The sequence below is a fragment of the Syngnathus leptorhynchus genome, chromosome 3 (assembly GCF_054491065.1).
Source record: "Syngnathus leptorhynchus isolate UIUO chromosome 3, UIUO_Slep, whole genome shotgun sequence".
In the NCBI taxonomy this organism is placed as follows: domain Eukaryota; kingdom Metazoa; phylum Chordata; class Actinopteri; order Syngnathiformes; family Syngnathidae; genus Syngnathus; species Syngnathus leptorhynchus.
The window spans coordinates 14,258,825-14,276,082 of NC_141197.1; the positions used below are offsets into that span (position 1 = coordinate 14,258,825).

At 41.3% G+C, this 17,258-nt stretch overlaps 1 protein-coding gene across 6 annotated transcripts in view; it reads left to right on the top strand.

Moving 5' to 3' along the window:
- Window positions 1-17,258, top strand: part of esrrga (estrogen-related receptor gamma a) — a 139,721-nt gene that overhangs the window by 20,704 nt on the left and 101,759 nt on the right. For 2 of the 6 annotated variants that reach the window (XM_085907548.1, XM_085907542.1), the window contains 2 exons: window positions 7,038-7,092; window positions 7,204-7,330. The exons of 1 other annotated variant lie outside the window; for it this stretch is intronic. The gene's annotated coding sequence lies outside the window, so the exon portion shown is untranslated. Of the gene's footprint in view, window positions 1-7,037; window positions 7,331-17,258 lie in introns of all 6 variants that reach the window. 3 more of the 6 variants (XM_085907547.1, XM_085907543.1, XM_085907544.1) reach the window with 2 other exon arrangements.

The window sequence follows — 17,258 nt, forward strand, 5'->3', positions numbered from 1 at the left end:
ATCAACTGAAACTAGCGAAGGAATTAAAAGAATGAGAGCAGAAAAAGGAAGAGTTTGCCAACAGTCACTCTCCCGTAGGTGTGAGCCTTAGGCGAGGATGAGTAGAGAGGGTTAGAAGGGATAACAAGCTGATAGACTGACTGCAGAGAGGAGAATTGAAGAGAGCCTAACCTCAGCTAATACCACAGACAGAAATTTATGACAGACCAGCAGAAAACTAGTGCGCAAATGCAGCCAGGATTCCTTTTGTTGAGTCAAAAAAATTGCAGCCACAAGACCACACAGAGTTTTGAACTTTCTGGAAAACTAAAATGTAAAGTTAAGGTCGCTGAAAGAACATGAATGACGACTTATATGATTGGTCACTTTTCCTAATTGTTGCAAACAAGCTTTTATGCACTGATTAAAAAAAACACAGCCTGAAAAACATTAAGCAAATTATTTGGAAACTTTTGAGATGATGGGTGCTGCATCAAACCAACATGGAAAAATATATATTTACTATAATACTGTTGGCCTCGCTAATTTTAGAGGCCACTGCTATCTGTAGCTTTAGGACTTTTCAACCCCCCCCCCCCCCCAGATTAATGGAGATTTTAAAAATGACATGATTATCGCTTTAACATTACAGAAATAAAAGCTAAAGAATTACGAGTAGTGAGTGGTCATCACGCTGACGCCTCTGCATGCAGCGTTCCCATTGTGATGTCTCTCCCGCCCTCTCCGTTAAGCCCGCAGGCCGACTGGTAATGTGTGAAAGCAGAAGGTGGAAAAGATCAAACCCAGCTGACCTGAGAATAGCACTGACACCTTCTCACACACGTGTGCTGCCTGCCTGCGTGTGTTGCCATTATTTTTTTATATGTCGCTTAGCTAAAGAAAAAGAAGGTCCAAACTTTAGAGTTCAAACAAAGCTGGAAATGGAGACAGAGAAAAAGAGTGACTGAGTGAGACAGAGGAAGGTGAGCGCTGGAGAACATTTATTATGCCGATGCTTCATCTACAGATACAAATCACAGGCTGTTATCACACTCAAGCAAACCCTGCTTGGACCCCGCACTGGGATCCATCTCGACCATGACACCCAGGCACAAGTGTACCGCAACAACTCTCTGTGTGTGTGTGTGTGTTAATGTAGACGTGTGTGTGTGTGTGCGTGTGCGTGTCTGACTGATAGGATTATAAATAGAGCCAGTGGATAGACTCCGTAAAAGGTGAGAGCATCCACTGAGCATTATCAGGAAGAGACCAGCAGGTACGTTGTTGTTGGGGTGTATCAGTATTTGTTTTTCTGTGCAGGTTTCCACACGCTCACAGTGTTCGTGTTAGTTTGAGGAATTATCATTTAAGGAAAATATGTTGATAGTTATTTATTGCTTAAAATAACACTTAACTCTGATGCTTTGAGAACATAGAATGTGCACATTACTCTGATGCTCAGTTTAGTCGCGGTTTCAGCACCATGGACAGCGTATGGCATACATTTTTTCCTGAAATTGACATTCATGAATAAAATAATCCTGAATGGTTAAATCCAAGACCATATAATTGCTTGTGCTGGTAGAAGGACTGATTTTGAGTACAGCAGACTTGTTTTAGTACATTTTGAATGAAGAATAGGATCAATCCATCCCTCCATTATATCAAATGCATTTTTTTCAATAAACAGAACAATTTACTTTTAACTATGACATCCTAATAATCTGTTCTTGAAAATATTTTTACGTAAATATTATAAAAATATCAATAATATAAGAACATTTGAAAAGTTCAGTTCCAAAGCAATTGATCGTTGCAATAATGTTGTAAAGAATTTTTTTCTTAATGAGCTGTAACGAAATCTTATCTAAAAACCAATAAATCCAAACTTGCTAAAATTTCAAATAAGAAATTAAGAAACAATATTACAGTCCAAGCTCTGCTTGTAAATACTGTATGCATTTTGTCCATTAAGCTTACAGTACATTCTTGAGAGAACATTTTGAACTCCTGCTAACGTTAATTCATATTTGACTATTCTCAGGATGTATTATGTAACATGGAGCCTTCCTTTTAAATCAAACCAGCATGACCTCTTGTCTCCCACTTACCTTCTCTCCCCCTTAACTAGTGTGATTCAGCCTCCTTACTGTGCAGGGTCATAGTGCATAATTCAGTGTGTGATATGCAGAGACTATGCGACACCTTACTTTAGGGAGAAAGGAGCCAGGTAGAGGACTTCACCCCGACTGAATTCAAAGAGCTGATGCATACCAAACACCAGTCACTCTTAATTCCGCCGTGCTTTTCTTTCTGGAAAGGTAGCTCCCTTCCCAGCGGGGAACGCTGGGAAGTCAAAGGTTAAAGACTTCAATCATAGGATGAGCTTTTTCAATTATGTCTGTTTTATTTTGCTTTGGAGGGAAAAGGGAGTTATGAAGTGAAAATGCCCAAAACGCAAAACTATAATCCAAATCTATTGTTTTAAATAAGGCACAGTAAAAAAAAAAAAAAAGTTAAATTTTCTTAATTTTATTCCGCGAAGTGAGTTGACGAGATAATTTTTTTTAAATTTTAAAATTTGTCTGGGTTCAGGTCATTTTAATCTGCGATTTTAATCCATTGACAAAATACAATGAAGTAAATTCAACATGGTTTTTTTCCAGTGTATAAAAAATTTAAAAAAATGGTACCATCTTCGACTATTTGTGTTGTTGCTCCATCGTCGTCTGAGAAGTCAGAAGTACATTATGTGAAATTTATCTACTGTCGGAAAGAGAGAGACCGAGCAAGAGGGAGAGTGGGAGCGATATAGAGGCAGAGAGACCCTAGCTGGCAGCAGTGCTGTCTTTTCACCCCTAATTCTTTCCACCTTGTTAGGCACTTTGCCGTGGGCTGGGCAAATATAAACACCCTGGCAGGAGAGACGGGGGAGGCAGGAAATGAATTGTTTAGCAACGGTGAAGGGAGGAGGGGACGAGAAATCGACAAAGTGATGGAAGTAAATATATGGTGGGAGGCGCAAAACATAACCAGGCGTTGGAGGATTCATACTCAGAACAGAGCATGGTCGTGCTGGTAGTTGGGTTGTTTTAACTTTGCTTATTTTCAAAACCTCATTGTGTGATCGACTTCGGTGCTCAACTTATTAGTTTTTATTTGTTGTAAGATAATAAATTCATGTTAATCATTAAAGACAATTCTTGTAAAAATATACATTGTGTTCGCCTCTGACCATTTATTTCTATTTTAAATTTTGAAATGTCAAAGTTTGGCTCCAGAATATTTGATTTGATTTGCCTTTTCACGAAATACATTTGTCAAAAAAGTGCACATAGTCTTAAAGCCAACACTGTATTAGTTGTGAAGTACAAAGGTAAAATGCACTGACAAAACAATGTCTGATTTTGTAAAAAACAACAAGTCATTTTTATTTGTCTGTTCACCTGCTTGAGTTTTGAGGCCTTTATGGTATGGCTGACTCACCTTGTCTCTTTTAGTAGCATCAGCCTTGTTTGCCTCATCATTTTGATCAGAATGTCGTCGTCGCATGTGGCTTGTATTTATTGGCAGCCCGTAAATAAACACCTCAAACATTCTAAATGATCATCTCCGTCACCGACTGCGTCGCTCTCATTCTCCGTCTGCGCCACCCGTCGTCGCCCCCCTCCGGTCATGTGCCGGTTGTCGTGCCGACTTCGGCAGTATCGCCGTGGCGACAGAGACAGGAGCAGATGTGACTCTGGTTGCGGGGCATTTGGCAGCAGCACTCATCGTCACAATGACGGAGATGCGGCCGGACGGCACATCATCTGTAGCATGGGTGGTGGGGGGTGAGTGAGTGTGGACGGTTGAGGCGTGGATTGGCATTGGGTGAACTCCCCTCACCCACCAACGCACACACACTCACACAGTGTGACCCCACACGCCCTGAAGGAACTGCAAGTGCACAGCCAGTAGCCAGACAAGACGGGGGTGGGGCAGGGAGCGGGCGTTGGTGTGTGTGTGTGTGTGTGTGTGTGTGTGTGTGTGTGTGTGTGTGTGTGTGTGCGTGTGTGTGTGCGTGCGTGCGTGCGTGCGTGCGTGCGTGCGTGCGTGCGATCTAACCAGGCAGCAAAAAGTGCCGTCAAACATACAAGATGCTTTTCTTCCTCTCTCGCTGCTTTTTATTTCTTGGGGTATTTTTTTGCTATTTTAGTCACTCTGTCTGCTAAGTTGGAGACAAATGGTGGTTTGAGGGCTAAATGTTTGAACTTGAGCAAGGAGACCCAAATTGACACACTTAAGGAAAACTGAGTCCCGAGGACAACAGGGAGAGCGAGAGAGAGCGAGAGAGCGACGGGAAGAGGGATTACAGATGGAGGCCATACTCAAGACATCTGTAATGTGTACACACCACACAAGAAAACAAAGTGGCCAGCGGACATGAACTACTGCTGCGCTCTTCTCTCTGCCATGTTGAGTTTCCACTGGAAAACCTGTTCGATCTTTATCATCCGGCTCGATCTCAGACTTTGGGGAAAATATAAAATATATAAATTATATTAGTTTAATTTAAAAATATTTAAAGTTGGATGTTATATTAACAACTAACAGGGACACATTTCTTAGCATTGTTCAGAAAGCTTTTGTACAGTGAATTTCATGACTATTTTATATGTGTGCATGTGTGTGTGTGTGTGTAAGAGTGTGCCTGTCAGGGGTGCGTACCACGACGGTTTGGCAGTGGTCTGACATTTCCTGCTCTGACATCTTGTCTCAGTTCATCTCCCGTGCCAGTGGACGGACGGAAGCCCTGAAGGGACACCCTAGCACCAGCTACGCAAACTTGTCTTTTTGTCAGCACCAGTGAGGAGCTGCAGTACATTAGTGACACTCACACACACATAGACACACACTCTTGTTTTTTTTGCAGATTGCATTTTAAATTAACAAATATTAGTGAATAGGGTCTTCATATGCATTCTTTCTTTTAATTAAATATAAAAACACCTCCATACACATTAATGGGCTGTTTTTTGCTTACTCATCTGAACCTTTTGATGAGCTTCTTGACTGTTCAAAGTAGCCAATAACAGATTCAGTGGGATTGAACTCTGCCCTGCGCTTGTGCGATCTCATTCGAGTAGATCCAGCGGAAGAGTTCTTGCTGAAAAAGATGAATGAGGTGTGTAAAATTGGGGATTGTCTTATTGTCACCTGGCCAGACCCTGAGTGGAAGTGGAAGGACACCAAGGTGCTATTGATATTTTGATCAATGAAGTCTCACGCCTTGTGTTTTCCTTCCGAGTCTTTATTCCTGAGACTTTGTTGAGCCTGCTGTTGAAGGAGCTCGCCCTTGATCGGTTGAGTGTCGGTCTTTGGAGGTTCACTCGTTAGACGTGCGAGGTGTTTGTGAATCAAGTGGTTGGTTGAGTCTAGAACCTAGGCCTTCTCATTTTATCTATTGGAACAGTAGTATTTGTTTTCTTGGTTGGTTAGTTGTTGACCGCAATAAAATGGGATTTCCTAGACTTTAATCTTCTTGGGCTGCTAACAATTAATTTTTTAGTTTTTTGTCGCCCATCCAATCTCGTCTTCCAAAAACCGTCTACTCTACTGGTCCTCATTCTCTTATTATGGTACTTACGCCTCTTGATGGTATTCCAGAATCCGGACCGCAACTTTAGTAATTTGTTCCAGGGACAAGATTCGCTTCTATTTGGCAACGTCAAACCTGCATCAGCTCTGATTGTCTGCTCATTTTGTTACCAATTTGTCTTTACATTGACACTGTAGCGAATTGTTATAAAAACATAGAGGCCACAACGGAGTATCAGCCAATGAACCTCCTCCTACACCTACCAGCGCCAACCTTCCCTCCCGTCCAGATTCTTTACCCTCGCTCAGAACCTTTGCCGTCACCTGCATAAATGCCCGCTTCCAGGTCCTCTTTGTTGCCATCACCGGGGTCAAGCCCATCTTCCAAGACATGCCATCCTTACTCTTTCTTTTCGCCAAGCCAAGACTCTTCCTGTCAGTCTTCCTCCTTTTTCTCCCGAGTCTCCGACAACCTTTACGAGGCTCTGGAGAGCTGTGACATCCCTAAATGAAAAGGCTCTCTTTGCAGCACTGCAACAGCTGACGATTTATGACAAGAAGGCCTCGCCGGAATCTCAGCTGCTGTCAGACAGCATAATGATGTTTTGATATAAAGATGATTGGTGGGGCTGCATGTGCCGCGCCGTGCGCATGCCTGTGTGTGCGGAGGCATGAGTGTGATCCTATGTTGAAAGGTGAACGTTCACACGATTGTATTTTTACCAATTTATTTTGGTATTTTTTTAAATCTGTTGTCTTTTAACTTCTAAAGTGTCCTTTACTCGAGCCCCTTTAACTTTCTAGTTGATCTTTACGCTCATGTTTTCTCTCCGCGATTATCCCAATTTTATATCGCCCGACTGTTTTGCTTCATTGCACCTCAGCTCCTTTAGTTTTCCTTCTTTTCCTCTTAAACTCCGACAGCACGCACCTCCCCCCCAGCTACTGTGGCGCACTTCTCTATAGTTTCTATTAGAGGACTATTGCATGCTTGAGGGCCCCCGCAGATTGGTTACATTTTGTTCGGCAAAGCATTAGCGGGCCCCGTCGAAGGGCCCCATCATCATCAGTGTGTCTGCCATCTTCAGGCGGTGATCTATGATTCGCCCATCAGACGTACATAAATCAGGCCGCTAAAAGGATTTCTTCTCCACCCCTCAAACCCCCCTCCATTTAAATTTATGCCGCCATAAAAGAAAGGAAAATTAGTCATTGAGGAGCACCCCCCCTCTCTGTCTTTCTCTATCTTCTTCCCTCTCTCTCTCTCTCTCTTTCTCTGCGCACAGTGTGTGGTAGTAAAATGGAGGAACGACCGGAGGAACATTCACGTGTGGCGCCCATCATCCTCTCCTCCCCCTTCTCCCTAATATGATCATTATCAGAATCATAAAGCGAAAAATAACATGCCAGAAACATTGGGAGAGTGAGGCCTGCGTTGCCTTTGACCACTAATCCCGCTTCCTTCCTTTTTCCCTCAGGTCACCGCCGCTCTGCCTCTCGCGACTCCCTCTTTGCACCACTTGAGCAGAAGAGGTCAGTAATTAGCCCAGTGTCTGTGTGTGTGTGTGTGTGTGTGTGTGTGTGTGTTGCTGTTGAATCGCATGTGAGATCTCAAACATTCTCTTTGCCACCATTCCCGGCCAGTGTGTTTGTCTCTCGCTGTTGAATGCAAATCAACGAGTTGCCCAAGCGGAACGACTTTCACATCCTATCGCTGCTCCGTTTGGCTCTCCCCCCCACCTCCCACAATGCAGTGCAGTAAGGCAGACAGGTGAGGAGTGAGGGCAGTGTGTTGTTGTGGGTGAATGGTTTTGTTATTGGTCCACAATCTACTCAATAACTTCCAGCATTCCTCTCTGTCCATCACCATCGCCTGAGTGTGTGTGTTTGTGTCTGCAACTTTTTTATTGGTCACGGCAATACAAAATATTAGACACACACCTCTTATCAATTAAATAAAAAAAACCCACAAAAAATAAGATACATATATTTATATAAACACATTATAAATAAATCGAAACATAATTAATACAAATATTATATGCAATACTATAAATGTATTTTTTTTATTTTATATATACTTGTGTGTTAATTTAGTTCCACCCATAATAGCCCCACTAAAGCTGTTACGGTGCAAATTTGCCTGTTTGGGTTTGATAAACAATTTTTCATACATATATCCTCGCCAAGCACACAAAAGAAAATTATCCAACTGTTAACCTTCCTCCGAAATATAACCTCCTTCATTATCATTATCTGTGACTGTGTGTGTTGCATACATCAACAGATTCCCGGCAGGATCCAAATTGCTTAATAAGCTGCCAGTTGGGCCACAGTCAACTGGCTGGATCAACATACATACACATACACACTCGCACAATGCTGTCATTTTCTAAAGCCTATTACATCGATGAATTACTCCCCCACTGGCTGGTTAGATGATTCTGTGTCATGTCTGCGTGCATGTTGGGATGTTCGGCCTCCTGGGGGGGAAACAAAGATGCCGGAATACGGTTTAGTAAATAATATGGAAGCATTTTTGCAGTGAAGTGAAGTGAAGTTGGAGTTGTATTTATTTGATTCAATCAAGAAAATATGAGTGGTTTACAAAATATACAATGCATATTTTTTACTTCATGTGAAAAACAAAAAATACATCTTCCAGTGAATGAATGGACATCATGTCTCTGAAACAAAGTACACCCTGTCTGTTTTTGTCACCTGTGACTCAAGAGAGCCGTAATAACTTACATTCAGTCTTCATGAATCAAGTCCAGAATAGGGAGAAAAAGAAAAAAAAAATCTGCAGCGCTTGCAGTAATCCTGTCTTTGTATGACACTAATCATATGTAAATCCGCGTTGTAAAATGATTTGGTTTTTCCTCGTGTTTGAAATAATTATACAAGCGGCGCTCACAGAGTAAAAAGCCTCTTCAGCTTGGAGTATACTGGCAGGTGACTTAATCCAGCCGGTCGGCCGGCTTGTTTACAGACAACACGAGCATTAAGTCATTGTCACTGTCGCACACACTTAGTGTTCATTTGACTCCATCTGCTCAGAGAAGGTTACTTCTTTGTAGAATACTGATTACCTGCTTAATACCACCCGTATTTAAACTTCAGATTAGTTTACCTCCTGAGAACTATTCTTTCGTCTAATACATGCTAAGTTTTTATTAGGATGTTGTAATGGCTGCTGTTGACGAGTCCCGGGGAGTTACGTCCAAATATGATTTGAATAGAACAAATCTATGAATGTTCAACAGTCTGAGAAGTCAGTGGAAGTGGAAGCAGACAGAAGACAATATGAAATAGGATTGTCCCCCAACCCCCCCCACCCCCACCCACTCGCTCGCCCACTCCCAGGGTGTGGCTATTATTTACCTGTGAGGAAAAAGGCTCATCTCGCCTACAGCTGTGAGGCCAAAGAGAGGTCTGACCTCACCTCCTCTTTCCTTTTCTCTTCCTTCCTTTTTTCCCACCTAACCTCCTTCCCCCGTGGTGTGTGTTTGTATGTGTATGGGTGTCTGTTTGCTCCGCAACACAACAAGGGCTCTAACCTGTGACCCAGAGTGCGTGGCACGCTGAAATGACTCCCAATCTTCGCTGTGTGGCGCGACTAAAAAGGTTTTGTCTTTTACAACTTAGTTCAAGGATATTTTCACTCTTGTGATAGATACAACAATGGTTGTATAAATGGTAACTTTTGGATCAGACAAGTCATTGCTAGTAGTCTTAGTAGACAGAGAATATTTTCACTCAACAGTTAAACTAACAGGGAAGTTGAACAACCCGGACATGGTGCAAACTGGAACCAAATTGCTGCTGCTGCTGCAAAAAAAAACAACAACCCTACAATCACAACATTTTTGATTGCCCCATTCATTGACTGCACCCTGCAGGGGGACGGAGACTCCCCACGATTCGCTTTTTCGCCAAAGGAACATATGAAACTATAAATATCATCAAGTATTATTATTTTATAATTTATTGTATTATAAAACCCAATGTATACATACTGACCTGAATCGACACGAGGGCCAGCTGGATTTATCTTTATACGGGGAATTTTTGTGGTGAAGGCTCATTTTTGATTGTCTGTTACAATTGCCACGCTGAAATAATGTTCACCTGTAATTCAAATGTCAAATTCCAGTAAAGCTTGTGGCCAGCACACTACTCAACAGTTTAATGACATTCCTAACACTCTGACTTACCCCCTGCCCCATTCGACCACCTCTCTTGATGAACCCTCTTTGTCTTGCACAAATTAAAATCATTTCTGCTTTTCTACAAGCGCTACTGTGTCTGCTAACAGATGCATTCCATTGCTGCTTCTCTTCATGAAAGAAAGAAGGAGAAAAAAATAGCAGTCATGTCTTGTCCTCCACATGTCTGCTCTCTTTTTAGAGCTATCGAGGTCCTGGCCCCATTACACTGATTTACACACACACTCTCCCGTTCAGTCTTGCTCGGTGTGTGTCGCTGCCAGTTAATAGCCCAATGCAGATGAGCACTTTTGCAAGAAGTCGGCTGACTGTGCAGCGAGTGTGTGTGTGTGTGTGTGTGTGTGTGTGTGTGTGTGTGTGTGTGTGTGCGCGCGTGTGCACATGAGTCCTTCTGGCCGAGGGGATGAGAGGGTTGTGACAGGGGTCTTGACATGCTAAAGAGGCAGAGTAAATGGGTTTTTCGAAAGCAGTGGAGGAAATATCACCGTTTTATACCCGGCCAATTTATGTCTCCTTATCTCTTCTTCAAACATGTCACTTTAGCTACTGCTGAATGGTAATTACCACACGCACACACACACGCACACTCATACACACACACACGTACGGACACACGCATGTGCTCGATGATGAATAAGTCCACTCAACCAATCTGACCATACATGAGCGCAGTTTTAAGGAACATACAGTTATTCTTCTCAAGACAAATTCCAAAGTTGAATACTGTTTCTACCGTGTCGCTGGTTGACTTTCATTTTATTTTACCTTCAACACTGTTTTCCCCATAGAACATAATGTAAAGCGAATTCATTTTACATTGTGCTCAACCTCAATAAACCTTTATGAACATTATAAACTACTACTATTAAAACGGATCTTGTATGCACCAATAACAATATTCCCCCCCCAAAGTTTGAGAGTTTGCCAATACAGACTGTGAATGAAAACAAGAATAAGGACTCCATGTTACAAATTAAAAGTGAGTGAAAAGTAATAGCAGTAGGAAAGGAAAGGAACTGTCGGGAAATACCAGTGAGTTGCCTTCTTGGCTCCAGTTGAGCAGCGTGGAGTGGATTGAGCTGCCTCCTTCGCCACTCAAGGGGAATTCATCATCCATTTTGTGGAACATAATTTGTAGCCCCCTTTAGAGTTTTGTCATACTTGTCTGTAAAATATCTCCACAAAAGCGACATGACTGCAACATGAAAGGTTTATGTCTGGATGGTGAAGTGGGATCGGTTTTCGGTCTTCGAACCACTTCACCAATCTGTTAATTTTGCATAAATATCCCCCAATCACAAACACAGATTATTTTCTCATTCAAATTCTCATGCACCCCGCTTCACACCCATCAACTGTCTCAGGAATTGGATCGCCATTGGCGTTTTTCTGATTACGGTTATCAGAGAATCGCATCACAGATAGTCTCTGTGCTCTCTCGTCCCCTTTTTTATTAGTTTGTGTCCTTCTCCCTGAATGTTTGTGACCATATCCAAATAATTACTCTGAATCAATGAGGTTGTTTCCTCATGGCGTGTGAAGATGCTTTGAAATATGTTCTGGAATTGTCAGGAAATGATCTCTCCCACCAATCACAACGCAGATGAATGAGTGTTTTCATTAGTGATCCAGGCCGAATTAACAGTGAACACGGCTAATGCTCTCTGCATAAATAATGTCTTAATGAGTTTTTGCAAGATGGTTAGCCAGCAGCCACGTGACAATTTATGTAAAAAAATAAGAAGAGTCAACAAACAGAAGTGCAGCAAGCCTTTTCCACTAACTGCGTGAAGATGGAGCACCGAATAAATTTTTAAGCTCAGCTGCTTTAGCCATTTTGTCAGATAGTATAAAAAGGTTCATGCTTAATAATTTTCCACAGTAAAAGTATCAATTAGAAAACTAGTTTACATTATCTAAGTTCTGTCAAGGATGAATTTCCTAATTTGTAAGGTGGTGCTTGGCATGATTCCACTTGGGTTAACCAGTCCAAGACAGAAGGACTAGAAACATCTGTCACTCAAAGGAGGATGGACATCCGCCAGGGCTAAACAATCCTAATTTGGATTTCCACCAAATTGTGCACCATTATAGACTCCTCCATATGCCTGAATTTTTGCCTAACCTTTCGCAATACAACTTGATCATTAAATCCATCTACTTTATTTCTTTTGGAATGAAAACATGACTCAAGTGAAAAATGAAACAATAGTGCACACATTTAATTTGCCTGGACCAAAAACTGCCAATTTTTGTACGTCTGTGTTTGCTCTCAATGTGCGCAAGCCTTTTTTCTAGTTTGTAATACAAATGCGTGTGCTTTTGTGTGTGTGTGAGGTGGCCTGTGGTCGTGTGTGCCCCTTTCTGACCTTGAACAGAGCGCACTGGCTCGTCAGTGTGCGAACTCTTGCTACTGCTAATGCACAGAGAATAGCTCTCGCCTCCGCTGAGAGTTGAATTCTTTCCCTTTTTGGGAAGAAATACTCAGTCAATGTGTGTCTTTGTTTCATTCAATTCAATTCTTCCTCTTTCTTTGTCAAACTTTGTTGAATGTCTCTTTTCTCTCCTTCTGTCTTCATTAGCTTCAACCCACGTCTCGCTGTAATCTCCCTTTCCTTTCTTTGACACGCACTTGCTGTAGTTACTGCTGAATGTCCTTTCGTCTATAGTGTTGTTTTTGTTCATCCTTAATATTGGAACTAAACATAATCTATGGCAGTAGGTGAACAACTATTTTTGTTTTTTTATTTTTTAGTAGAACCTAATGTATTGATCATGCCGACTCCAACTTTTCTCATCAGTCAGGTTTTGATAGAGGCATAGAAACCGATGAAAAATAATGATCTAAAATACACTCACCATTTGTTATAATTAATGTGAGTTCCTTTGTTTGGATTTTGCAAACTTCTCTACGATAAACTTCGACAAAATGTGTGATTGGCAAATTGTCGGTCAAGCGTAAAATGTACGTCGTAAATTTGATACATCGACTATTCGACAGATCGCTTCAACTCTTAATCTATTTTAATATCTCGGGAGGCTTCTACACCTCAAATATTTTTTTGGGTGCCGCAAAATGTAGTCTAATTACCATTCTTTGAGATAAGTTTTTGCTTTTCGATTGGGAAGTTGCCAACAATGAATTGGAAGGCTACTCGTCGTGTCCTTTGCAACTTTTGATGAGCAGACGTCACATTCTCAAGACGATATAAGATGCTTGCTTAGGAAATAATCAGTTCAGGGATTCTTCTAGTTGCTGAATTATGTCATACTTCATTTATCTTTGTCTTGGTCCTCATATGCTCCGGGCTTCACTCTGAAAGCTGCTCACTGACATTTTTTAATACAGATTTTTACAGTCGTGGCTTGACAATAGAAAAACTGTTGAGTTGAACTCCAACCAAAGAGCCATTGAGTCTTCACAGAGAGGACGACGGCGAGTAATAGAATATCAGAGAAGGGAAATGGTGCCTTATTGTCGGAGGGTATGCGCGGCAATCCTGTTAAACACGACGTCTGTATTCTCTCTCTCTGTTGGATTGTACTTGGAGCGCAGCCGCAGCGCTTTTCACAGAGTCAAAATTTAATTTGGGCCCATTGTTTAGACTGCTTCAAATCCACAATCCTTAATTGTATGAAATGTGCTGGAGCAGTGATCCGCGATTGTGGCGACGAGTCAAATTATCTGCTCCGACCTGGCTTGGTTTTGTAACGGCAGAACTCCATCAACTGAAATAAAAACGAGACTTGAGGCGCGCGTGTGTATCATTAAATGCAGCCATTATGGCGAGATAATACCATTGGCCCTCATATTCAGCATTGCCATGAGCCTGTAAGTCAGTCAAGGCCTGATAACTTTGGAGTGACATTGAACAGTCAATCAGTAAGAAACTCATGAACGCGCCTGCTGCTTTTCGATAGGCTACCGATTCTGATATCCTTAATTAATTTGAATTATTGTTGTTTTCCGAGGAAATTTTTTACTGCATCTCCACTGTGACAAACAACGCTCAGAAGAGAGTGACAGGAAATAAAGTGACAGTACACAGTGACACGTCTAAAAGCTTTCAAACAGTTTTATGGCACCTGTCTGATCAACTGGGATAAACCGACGCTCTCAAGAATTAGAGGAATTCGAGGTTGAGTTGTTTTTGTCATCTAGATTTAGTCAGCTTTTATAGAAACATATTTTAAAACAATCTTATTTATTTGGCAGTTTGATGTTTATTTATTTATTTATTTATTTGGCAGTTTGATATTTATTTATTTATTTATTTATTTATTTATTTATTTATTTAGTGTTTCATGACCCCCTGTTTATACTATTCATGTTTCAGGCTTTTCAGACCGACACCCGTACGAGTACTTAACTCCACAATTACTTTTGAAACATAACATTTGTAATACACCAATGACAGATCATTTTATATGACAACCTTCATTATTTCTGACAAAAGGTAGAACAGTCATTCTGCACTACAGAATTGAAGTTCAAACCAAAACACAAGTAACTCTGATTCAGAGGTCATTTGTAATAAATTAACAGAAGTGTCACGATAAAAAATTGACATGGCAATTTTCTGTTATTTATAAAACACCCAATAGTTGCAGGTGGTGTGAACAAACTACCGCAAAGCAGTAGCACTGCTGCAGTTACATTCACCTTTGGTCATTGTTCGTGCAATTCTCAAGCCCAAAATTCTCTCGCATTCCAGCTTCCACTCTACTACTCAGAACTACCAATTGCAACTAATTGTATATGTCGACAGATTATTTTTTTTCTGTATTTTCATTCAACTGTGTGCGTGTGAGAGTGTTTGCGCATTTTTTTTCTTTTTTGACGTGATGATAGTGGACAAAGTGCTGGGAGCCTGAGCTGTCAACCTGTCACACACTGACAGATATGCTGCTCGTACACCGTCCGGGCTGCGCCACATGGATGCACACATTGTACACGCGTGTGTCTGCGAGTATATGTTGGTCATATGCAGTCCGGGCATAGCCGGAATACCCAGGCACGTAGTTTATACCCAGTCTCCTGCATTTGTGTCACAATGAGAGGCCGCGGTGACGGATAAGCCCTACAATATATCATCTTTTGAGAAATTATTTCCGTCACATTTTCATCTGGCTCGACGTGATGTTTGACTTTGTCGCAAGTGACACAGACGGAGGATTGGGCCGGGTGTGACTCTGTTGCTAGCATTTATAGTGGATGTGTTATAAAATCGGCATAATGTGATTACGCGAGTTGCTATGTTTGGAATTAACCAATCAGATTCATGTACAAACGAGACAGCACACCCACCACCATTTAAATTGCTTTTTATTAATCCCAAATAAAGTTCAGATGTTCTTGGCTGTTCTCAGGGTAGTCAGGCTGCTTGTAATAACTCTTGATAGGTTTAGGGTTAAATTGATTTAGTTCTGAATGTGTAGTGTTATCGTTATTGTCTATACCAGGTTGACTTAAGCGCAGCTGGTTTCTTTTAAGATAACCCCCAGAACTAGAGAGTCTAGATTTATCCAGCATCTGTGTATCTTAATGTTTGTTTGTGTCCATGTGCATATCCCAAGGAAGCACATTTGGCGTGTGAGTATCTCGCTTCAGGAGTATGTGTGCGTTTCAAGTGTCACCTCCCTGCAGTTGTGCCAATGTGATGGATTAATACATTTGTGCGCACGTTTGTGTGCAAGTGTGTTTGTGTACATGTGCTGGCAGAACAGATGGCATCGGGCTGAGGGACCCAGCGTGAAGTAGGCCGTTTCCTACTGAACTCGGATACGCTCAGATATGTAGATAAAGATCCATCAGTAATGCCATTATAATAATACTCTCAGGTTGTCTGTCAGAAGCAAGACTCCACCCGTCAATCCTATTTCAATGTAACGTTTTTTCAAAGCATCATCAAAGTATGATAATCTCATACCATTCAAATCACATATTGCCATTATATACATAAAATTACGACACAACAACTTTTGTAAACAAATAGATAAAGGTAACCTAGGTAAAGTTTACATTCAAATTTTAACATAAAACAAAGAAAATGACACATTGTGTATTCAAAATAACCACATAAGGTTACCTAACTGAATCATTTAGTTTTGCAACTCTTCGTTTTCCTGGTGGTCAAGGTAGAGAATTAGCACAATCTGTCAATGAACAGATGAATGCCATTTCCATTCATGTCAGTGTGGAAAGAGGCATTGATTGTCGATTGAGTTCTACTTGGCATGTAGAAGTACTCACGCAATTCATTGGAGATCTTGTTGTAGAGTCAACTGACTTACAGCTTAGTTCTTGAGCTGAAAACAGTAATTGAGTATTTAGCTTGTGTTTGTGTATGTGTTTAATGGTGTTTTTGCTCATTTAGCTGGCAGGTAATCTTCTGTCTTTAAATGATCCACTCAGCTCTGGCAGTTTAAGTGGTCATTAAACAGTAGTTCAGCTGTCAATTCGCACATACATGCACACATGCACGCAGGCAGGCACGCACGCACAACCCCCTGCTGTTGAAATGTTAATTAAAGCAGTATCAGCATCTGGGTATACTTTTAAAGAATCACATCCTCACATGTGCATATAAAAAGACACACACACCTCCAATGTCCCGTATAACCTATTGGCGTTTAAACATGCAAAAATTCAAAATGATGAAAAATATAGCAAACTCCTGAGCTATAATCACTGTAATATCATTGTAGCAAACAGTTGAGGGCTGCTCCACTGGCGCTTATTAGAGAGGATTATCACACTGATATGTCTTCATTAATCAGACAATCAGACAGAAGGATGTAGGCACGCGCACACACACACACACACACACACACACACACACACACACACACACACACACACACACACACACTCATAGCGTCGCTGTGACTCAGGTGTGTGCCAGAGCTTGGCCTCCCTACGGAAATCTTCGTTTGCCTTTGTTTCTGGTCACGCCTTTCCTTGTTCCCTCATTGGCAAGATGCGTTCCATTGCAAGATGTGTACGTTGGTTATTGTGGTTGGACTTTGCAATTCTAGGCAGTGGTACCTCTTGTTTGCTGGAAGTTGAGTTTTCTTTTTTTCATTATCCTATGAGACCATTGACTTATTGAATAGCGTTTCAAAAAAAAATCCAGCTACAGAAACGATGATAACTGAAAATGGGGGCCAACCAATGACATTCCAATTTGCTTAGGTTTTGCTAAAGTCTTGCCTGGCATTATGGTTCAATCTTTCTTCTGGAGATTCCACTGCATGAGAACATGTGTGAAGATGTGGTTTCTTCTTCAACCCACAATATGAACATTGCTACTCTTGAAGTAAAATTACTATGATGGTGCTGGAATTTAAAAAATACAATTCAGTATGAGAATGCCTTCTACAAAAGGAGGCCAGAGAAAAATGTGACAAACCCACTCCTCTCTCTCATTTTTTTATTCTTTTGACCAATTGGGCCAGCTATCACGCTGA